The sequence below is a fragment of the Petaurus breviceps genome, unplaced genomic scaffold (assembly GCF_028583685.1).
Source record: "Petaurus breviceps papuanus isolate PSGF00001 unplaced genomic scaffold, PetGlider_PUasm1.0 90333, whole genome shotgun sequence".
Classification (NCBI taxonomy): domain Eukaryota; kingdom Metazoa; phylum Chordata; class Mammalia; order Diprotodontia; family Petauridae; genus Petaurus; species Petaurus breviceps.
Window position 1 is genome coordinate 1,216,231 of NW_027187220.1, and position 9,872 is coordinate 1,226,102.

The following is a 9,872-nucleotide window of genomic DNA, read 5'->3' on the forward strand; positions in this document are numbered from 1 at the left end:
CACCCCGCTCCCCCCCCCCCCCCCGCCCCAGGTGCGCGATAAGGAGGGAATGACACTCTGCCCCCTGGCGGGCCTGGGGGAATTTCTAGGAAACACTTCCCCCAGAATGAGCCAAGCAGTAGATGTAGGAGACTCAGCGGATCTCCCCGAACCCCGCCCCCTCTTCTCCCTCCATCCTTTGCCCGCTTCCCCCTTTTCCCCTGTCCATTATTTATTCTCGTTCTCCTTTCTCCCTCTCCATCTCATCCTCCATCCTTTTCCTCTCCACTTTTTTCTTTCCTTCCACACCCCGCTTTCCCCTCTATCCATTCTCTCCCCTTCTCATTCCTCTCCCATTCCCCTCCCTCCTCCTTCCCATCCATCGCTCCTTTCCCCCTTCCCCTCCCTCCTCCTCTCCATCCATGTCTCCTTTCCCCCTTCCTCTTCTCCCTCCATCCCTCCTCTCCCCCCTCCACCTCTTTCCCCTGCTCTCCCTCATCCATCCCTTCTTTCCCCCTTCCTCTTCTCCCTCCATCCCTCCTCTCACTCCCCTCCACCTCTTTCCTCTTCTCTCCCCTTCCCCATCATGCTTTCCCTTCTCCTCTTCTCTCCTGCACCACCCAGCCTCCCGGGGGACACAAGCCCACCCTACCTAGTACGCCTTGGCTCGAGGACATCGAAGTCGTCGCGTGGCTGGCCCGAGACCCTGGGGTGTGCGCGCGCGCCCGCGCGCGCCTGGCAGCTTACAGCGAATCCGGAGAGGGACTGGCGGGGGAGGAGGCGGGGCAATAGAAAAGGGGCGGGGCAACGGAGCCTTCGAAGTTGCCTAGGCCACGCCCGGGGAGGGGCGGGGCGTTCCACTCCGGCACGTGCTGGGCGCGTGCGGCCACCCGCCGCTTCCGCTGCGCCGGTTGGTGACGTGAAGGCGCCGCCGCCACCGCTGCCACCGCCGCCGCCGCCGCCACCACCACCACCACCACCACCACCACCCAAGTGCTAGTGGTGTGGTCCCCCGCCAGCGCCGCCCCGACGTCCAGTTCCTTTCACCTGATTGGAGTGAGGCGCCTCCCGCGTTCCGAGGCGCCTCACTCCAATCAGGCCCGCAAAAAAAAAGGGGGATTGGGGGGGGGGGGGGGGAATTAGGGGAAGAAAGCAAAGATAGGCCTTCCCTTCCCTGTGCCTTGGCCTGCCCCTGTTACCAAGGCAACCGGGGAGCTTCCCTTCCCCCCCCCCCCCCGGGGTGCAGCCTTATTTCAAGGCGCCGCTTGGCCTCTCCTCGCAGCCCCACGCAGTTTATCAATCCAGCTAGCTTCATCTCCAGGCAAACTTGCCTTCCGGAGAAACTTGAGCCCCATAATATCCCTCCTCTTAATTAGAGTTACTTCTCACAAGTCAACCATCACTACCCAACTCAGGAACTCCATGGCTCCCTGCTGACCACAGGAGCAAGGGGAACCTTTGTTTCTGCTTGGCATTCACGACCCTAACAGGCGGGAGTTGTGACCCTGACTTTTCTGTGGCTCTGCTTGGCTACCCGTAGTTGTATGTGGTTCAGATACTTTCCATAGAACACCCCCAGGACCTGACTCTGCTTCCTCCTGTACATGTCCCACACCTTGGGTCCTGGTCAAACTGTGTGCTGGTACAGCGTTTCCTGAATTCACATGGCTCTGATTGGAACCATGGTCCAGACTTGAGCGTTGGTCCAAAATCCTAGGACCTACATTTCAAGGCTATTAAGCACCTACTATACCAGGCATTTTCAATCCCTTTCTGAAACACATCTTGGGATCATTAAGAGACCTGTGTGGTGTAAGTAGTAGGTAGGGAACTGACTTAGGAGTCAGAAAGACCTGCACTGAAATCCAGTATTTGGGCACATTTTCAGAATCCCACTACAAGCACCCTAAAACCATAGGCAGGTGAAGGGACTGTCCTCATAGGCATCTCCATATAGGAAATCACAAGTCACTCCCCCCCCCCATTAGAATCCTTAGGGTTACTAATTATATATTTTTGGCCTCTGACTAATTGAATTGGTCAGTCAATTTAATGCTGGCTTATCTTTCCTACTAGACTACATTCCCCCTAGGACAGGTACCAGGTATTTCTTTTTTGTTTGTTTTGTTTTTTCAGATTTTAATTATTTTTAGTTTTCAACATTCATTTCCCCAAGATTTTGAGTTCCAAATTTTCTCCCCATCTCTCCCTTACCCCCCCACCCCAAGATGGCAAGCTTACTGATTACTCCTTCCCCCACTCTGCCCTCTCTTATATCCCCCCATCCCTCCCATTACCGCCTCACCCCTTACTTTCTTGTAAGGGCAAAATGGATATCTATACCCCATTGCCTGTACATCTTATTTCCCTGTTGCATGTAACAATTTTTTAATATTTGTTTGTAAAATTTGAGTTCCAGATTCTCTCCCTTCTCCCCTCCTCATCCACCCCCACTGGGAAAACAATCAATTCAATATAGGTTGTACATGTGTAGTTATACAAAGTATTTCTATAGGAGTAATGTTGTTGTAGCAGCAAGCACCCCAAGCGTCCTCAGGGTTGCTGCCAACACAGGTTCTTGGATCTGCTTTGATAAAGGAAAGCAACTCAAAATGGGTTAAAAAGCTTACTTTAATCAGTCAAACATACATCGTTTACCTCATTCAGGGGAAAGAGGTCAGCACCCCGAACTTTAGAATATACAGACAGAATTATCAAGTCAGAGAAACAGATCAAGTAGACAGATTTCCAAACTGTCCAACCATTACATCCATACCAAATCAACATCTGGGTTTCAACATCTGGGTTTTTCAAAGCCGGGGGGTTCTGGACAACGGCTTCCCAGAATCCACATCAAATCACAGAACACTTCTCAAAGTGAGCCCCAAAACAAAGCTACACAATCAGGGCTTATATAGCCTTCTCCTGGCTCAGAGAATGTAACAACCTTATTGACCCACTGGCCAATCAAAAAGTATCTACTGAAAAACAAGCCTCCCACCCCAGGCTCCAGGTGCACTTTAGCCTAGGGGCAGGGAAGATCTTTAAAATTTACATTCCCATTACAGTTGTGAAAGACTATATTTCCCTCCATCCCATCCTGCCCCCATTTATTCTATTTTCTATTTTGACCCTGTCCCATTTCAAGTGTTTGCTTCTGACTACCCCCTTCCCCAATCTGCCTCCCTTCTATTACCCCCCCCATCCCCTTCCCTCTATTTTCCTGTAGAGTAACATACCCAATAGAGTGTGTATGTTATTCCCTCCTTAAGCCAGATCCAATGAGAGTAAGGTTGCCTCATTCCCCTTAACCTCCCTGCTCTTCCCCTCCATAGTAAAATAGCTTTCTCTTGCCTCTTTTATGTGAGATAATTTACCTTATTGTATCTTTCCCTTTCTCCTTCTCCCAATATATTCCTCTCTCAACTCTTAATTTTATTTTTTAGATATCATCCCTTCATATTCAACCCATTCTGTGCCCTCTATGTATACATATACACATATATACCCATCTATATATACACATATGTATATATACATATATGTTCCCTTCAACTATCCTAATACTGAGAAAAGTCTCATGAGCTACAAATATTCTTTCCATGTAGGAATGTAAACAGTTCAACTTTAATGAGCTCCTTATGATTTCTCTTTCCTGTTTACCTTTTCATGCTTCTCTTGCTTCTTGTATTTGAAAATCAGATTTTCTGTTCAGCTCTGGTCTTTTCATCAAGAATGCTTAAAAGTCCTCTATTTCATTGAATATACATATTTTCCCCTGAAGTATTATACTTGGTTTTGCTGGGTAGGTGATTCTTTGACCTCCTTTGACCTCCGGAATATTATACTCCAAGCCCTTCCATCCCTTAATGTAGAAGCTGCTAGAACTTGTGTTATCCTGATTATGTTTCCACACCATTCAAATTGTTTCTTCCTGACTGTTGTAATACTTTCTCCTTGACCTGGGAACTCTGGAATTTGACTATAATATTCCTATGAGTTTTCTTTTGGGAATCTTTTTTTTTTTGCCTTTTTTGGAGGGAGGAAGGCAGTGCAATGGGGGTTAAGTGACTTGCCTAAGGTCACACAGCTAGCACGTGTTAAGTGTCTGAGGTCTGATTTGAACTCAGGTCCTCCTGACTCCAGGGCCAGTGCTCTATTCCCTGCGCCACCTAGCTGCCCCTTGGGATCTTTTTCAAGAGGTGATTGGTGAATTCTTTCAATTCCTATTTTGCCCTCTGGTTCTAGAATACCAGGGAAGGTTTCCTTCATAATTTCTTGAAAGATGAAGAAAGCTCCTCCATGGCTCTTTTTTTGATCATGGCTTTCAGCTAGACCAATAATTTTAAAATTATCTCTCCTGGATCTATTTTCCAGATCAGTGGTTTTCCCAATGAGATATTTCACATTGCCTTCTCTTTTTTCATTCATTTGTATCTGTTTTATAATAACTTGATTTCTCATAAAGTCATTAGCTTCCATTTGATCCATTCTAATTTTGAAGGAATTATTTTCTTCAGTGAGCTTTTGAAATTCCTTTTTCCATCTGGCCGATACTGATTTTTAAGGCATTCTTCTCTGCATTGGCTTTTTGGACCTCTTTTGCCATTTGAGTTAGACTATTTTTTAAGGTGTTATTTTCTTCACTGTATTTTTGGGTCACTTTTAGCAGGCTGTTAACTCACTTTTCATGAGTTTCTTGCATCATTCTCCTTTCTCTTCCCAGTTTTTCCTCTATGGCTCTTACTGGATTTTCAAAATCCTTCTTGAGCTCCTCCATGTCCTGCAACTAATTCATATTTTTCTTGGAGGCCTTTGAAGCAGGAGTTTTGACTTTGTTGGCTTCTTCTGGTTCTATGTTTTCATTGTCTTTGTCACTAATAAACGATTCTATGGTTTGATTTCTCTTTCTCTGTTTGCTCATCTTGCCAGCCAAATACTTGACTTTTGAGCTCTTTGCCATGGTAAAACTCTGCTTCCAGGGTAAAGAGTGCTGTGTCCCAAATTTCTGGGGTTTTGCACAGCTGTTGTCGAAGCTTCTTCTAGGCACCTGCCTCAGAACTGTGAGGAGCACTGCCTCTCCACAGCCTCAACAAGCTCTGCCACACCAGCACTCCTCACCCCATGACCACCACCCCAAGACTGCAACCCAGATCCAAGCAGGGCAAAGCAAGAGAATCCTGCCTTAGTGCCACCAGAGAGATTCCTGCATTTGTCCTCTGGACAATCACTTGGTCCCTCCACAATCTGTGGGCCTGGAGCTCAGGAGGCAGTCTTAGCCACAGCAGCTGCAGCCACCCGGGGGCAGGGGGCAGGGACCAAACCAAGCTCTTCTCTTACCCAGGATCAACAGAGTTTCTCCACTGACCTTTTACTTTCTCTTTGGTGTTTATAAGTTGACAAGTCTGGAAACCGCCACAACTGCCAGTGATTAAGTCCTCTGATGTCTGTGCTGCAGGTCTGGGCCAGTGGGGCCCATGTATGACTGCGTTGTGCTCCCAGCCTGGTGCCATAAACCCTTCCTGTTGGTATGCTGGGTTCCCTTTAGCCGTAGACTTGTTTCACTCTATCATCTTGTGGGTTCTGTAGCTCTAAAATTTGTTTAGAGTCATTTTTACAGGTATTGAAGGTGGTTGGAGCGGGAGCTCAGGAAAGTGTGTGCATTCACTCCACCCCAGGTATTTCTTTAAAGTAGTAACATCATGCTGTGAGGGAAGCCCTAGAACTAGAACCAGGAGCCATGAATTCAAATTCCAGTTCAGCCTCTTAACCAGCAACAAGAAGAGGAGCAAGTCAGTTCCTTTTGCTAGGTTTCAGTTCCCTGATCTACATTCCCCACTTCAGTTCTGACAATGCCAAGGATAAGGGAGCTGCTGCTCCTGGTAGTAGTAGTAGTAGTAGTAGTAGTAGTAGTAGTAGTAGTGTAAGAATTTTTCCTACCTGGATTCAAATCCTAGATCTACTTCTCACCAAAGTGTGATTTTAGATTGGCAGTTCCCTTTTCTGGGCCCCAGTTTTTTTGGCCCTCTCAAACCTAGATTACTGTTCATCTCAACAAACAGGGCCATGACAGTGATTGGTGCCCACTCCTCCTCAATCTGAGTCCCCAACTAGAGTCCAGTCTCCCTAAGCAGAATGTGCTGCCTCTATGCAAGGAGTCCCCAGCTTGAAGGTGCGTCCATCAGGCCTGTCTGAAGAAGGACCCCTCCAGACTCTGTAGTCCAATTTGCAGTCCCCGCCATTTGCAGGGCGGGCAGGGAGAGACGGGTCTGAAATGCTGTCCAGGAAAATGCCTTTGGAGGTGTAGGGAGGCATTATACAATGAGGTAGCTAGAATTTCCTTCTGTTGAACAGGGACACAAAGAGAAAATGCATGCCCTGGGATAAGCCCCCACGAAATCCCTCTTCGGTTCTGTCATTGCCTTTTTCTGTCCCTTGCTCTATTAAATGTCGTGAAGCAAACATTGACCCCCTGTACTGTGTGAGGCTTTGTGTCAGGGCAGCATTTCCTGCCCCCCCCCATTCTACAATGAGGGAGTTGGGCTAGATCCCTAGGAGCTCCTTCCCCTACAACTCTGACCACCAATTCAAAGAGAAGGTCATTAGGCAATCCTGGGAGGCTTACACTTTTTCCAGAGCTTTTCTGGAACTCTAAAAGGGGGGTGGGGTAGGAGAGGAGGATAATTTAATAGCACTTCCATTTCTAAACATCTATTTTTCTAACCCTTCCTTCATGCAATCCCACATCACCAATTGCCTATTGGACATTTCAGAATGGATGTCCCAGAGACATCTTTAATTTAACATGTCTAAAACTGATCTGGTCTTTCCTCAGAAAACCTTTTCTCTCCCCAACTTCCCAGTGTCTGTGGAAGGCACCTTCTTCTAGTCCTCTGGGTTCAGAACTTGGGTGTTCATCATGTCTGACTTCCCGCTCTCCTTCAGCCCACAAATTCAATCATTTGCCACCTCTTGCCATTTCACGCCATGACATGTCTCCCATCCAAGCCCTTCTCTGTATGCAGCTCCCACCACCCTGGTTCTTTACATCCCTCACCTCATTGGCCTCTCTGCCTCTGGTCCATCCTCCAAGCTGCAGCCAAAGTCATTGCCCTGAGATCTGACCCTATAATGCTCCAGCAGATGGGATCTGTTTACCTTTCCTGGAACAAAGCAAATTCACCAGCCTTTCAAGCTAGAAGGAATTCTGAAGATCATGAAATTGACCCTTCATTTGACAGAAAGAAGACTGAGGTCCCAGATGGGTAGAGAGTAGCCTAGGTCCACATCCCCGAGTAAAATAGAGAGTGGGGAAACTTCCAGAGCTGAAAGTGACCTCAGTCCCCTAGTCTTTCCCCCGCCTTCTCATTTTGCAGGGGGAACTGCTTAGGATTGCAGAAAGTGAAAGGGGACGGCTTCCAAAGAAGAAACTTGAGCTGAGAGAGGGGCAACGCTGTTGGGGCCTGGGAGCCTAGCATGGATGTATTTCTGTGCCCTGGATACCTTTCTGTCAAAGGAGGTCCTGTTTGTACCAAGCACTTAGCAGTGCCTCACACATGGGAGGTACTACATAAACACTTCTGCCATTCCCTTCTCCTTATATATAGCATGGGGGGGGGCAATGTTAATTAAATGACACTTAATGGAGAGAGAGATTCGTACTCACCCACCTACAAGAACACAGACACATACAAACATAGAACAGAGATGGGGTTGGGGGGAGAAAAGATGAGGGGGAGGGGGATGAAAAAGAGAAGTTCAGAGAGAAGGAAAGTGTATCAGGGCAGAGACACAGATGGACATCAAGGTACACTGAGTGGAAGAGAGGGAAGGAGGGACGGATTAGCATACACATAGATAGGGTAGAGACCGAGAGACACAAACAGGTCCAGAGAGACAAAGATGTGAACTGTGATAGGGAGAGAAAGGAAACTCAGATAGACAAATTCCCAGATAGGGCTGGCCCACCAGACTATACAAAAGAGAGTCTCTCAGGCCAAATAAATAGAGGAACCCATCAAGTTCTCCTGCCCATTTGAATCCCCTCCAAAGCTTTAGGATGTGACATCCTGGTTTTTGGAGATGGGGGAAGGCTGGTCAGCTAGCTTTGAGACATAAGACAAAACAACTCCAGGGGAGCCATTAGACCTGGCCAGGCCAAAGATTTCATTTGGTATGGGTGCAGGTGTCCGAGGGGGCGCTCTCATTCTCAAAATGGCTTGACCATCAGCTCATGTGGGCCAGGCCTCATGGCAAAACAAAGGGCAAAGGTGCCAGACTCTTGTTCTTGGCCTAGATGCCTGAGTTAGCTTTTTTGGATTCCTAGACTCTAAAGCATGTAGAAGGCTCAGTGGGCAGGTTGACCTTCTGGGCTCTCTGTTCGGTACTTTTTACTGGGGAGGTCTGCCATCAATGAGATAGGCCAGCAGGCAATTACTTGGGGGGCTAGAACCTGCCCTAATTTAAAGGAACCCAGATGGAAACACAGCTTGAGGGAATGATGGAAAGGGACAAACACCAAGACCTAGGCAGGGACAGAAAGAGATAGTTAGAAATGGACTTGGGTGGAAAGGGGGGACAGAGACAAAATCAGTCAATTGGTCAGTGAATATTTCTGAGGCGCCTACTGTGTGCCAGCCACCGTGCTAAGCACTGGGGATACCAAAAGAGGCAAAACACAGCCTTTGCTGTCAAGGAGCTCCCAGTCTAACGGGGAAGACAACAGGCAAACCAACATTCACAAAGAAGCTAGAGGATAAATAGAAGATAATGAAGAACCTGCAACTCAAGGGGACTGGGAGAGGTTTCCTGAAGAAAATGAGACTTAGCTGGGACTTCAAGGAAATCGGGGAAGACAGTGGCTGGAGATGAGGAGAGAGAGTGTTCCAGGCATGGAGACAGTTGGAGACAATGTTCAGAGCTGAAAGATGGAAAGTCTGCTTCGAGGAACAGCCAGGAGGCCAATGTCTCTGGATGGAAGAGAGTGAATGAAGAAGACTCTAAAGGGAGGAAGGGGCAGGGCCTGAAAGGCTGGAAAGCCAAACAGAGCACTGTGTATTTGATCCCAGAGGTACTAGGGAGCCACTGGAGCTTATTGTGTGGGGAGGGGGGACCTGTACTTTAGGAAGATCACTTTAACAGCTGAATGGCAGATGTACTGCAGTGGGGAGAGGCAGACTCTCCATCAGCTATGACAATAGTCCAGGTGTGAGGTGATGGGGAACAAGACCAGGGTGGAGGCAGGGTCATCGAGGAGAAGGGGGCATATAGCAGAGATACATCAAAGGTCAAATTGACAGACCTTGGCAACAGCTTGGATATGGGGATGAGGGAAGATGGAGTTCAGGATGAGGACTGGGTTGTCAGCCTAGAAGATTGAGGGGATGGTGATGCCCTCCACAGTAATAAGGAAGGGGATGGGTAGCTTAAGGGCAAGTGAATGAGCTCCATTTTGCATGTGTTCGAGATGCCTACTGGACATCCGGTTTGAGATCTCTGAGAGACAGATGGAGATGTGGGATTGGAGGTCTGCAGAGAGGCTGGGACAGGGAAGGGAGATAGGAGAATCCTCAGCATAGGGACAGCATTCAATCTAGGGGAGCCAAGGAAGTCCCCATGTGGGGCAGGATGGGGGCGGGGGGAGAGCAGAGAGCCTAGGATGGAGCCCAGGGACCCCCATGGTCAGAGGGTGAGATCTGGAGCACGAGCCAGAGAAGGGGGGGATCAGAGAGGGAGGGGGAGCATTGGGACAGACGGGCGTCCCAAAACCGTAGGAGGATCAAGGAGGAGAGAGTGCACACAACAGCGTCCAAGGCTGCCGGAAGAGGCCATTGGACTTGGCAACTGAGAGATCCCTGATAACTCGGGAGAGAGCAGTTTGAGTGGAAGCCAGG

The 9,872-nt window shown here is 48.4% G+C and overlaps 1 protein-coding gene across 3 annotated transcripts in view; it reads left to right on the plus strand.

Moving 5' to 3' along the window:
* Positions 1-9,872, plus strand: part of TSR2 (TSR2 ribosome maturation factor) — a 223,090-nt gene that overhangs the window by 206,444 nt on the left and 6,774 nt on the right. The gene's annotated exons all lie outside the window — the stretch shown is intronic.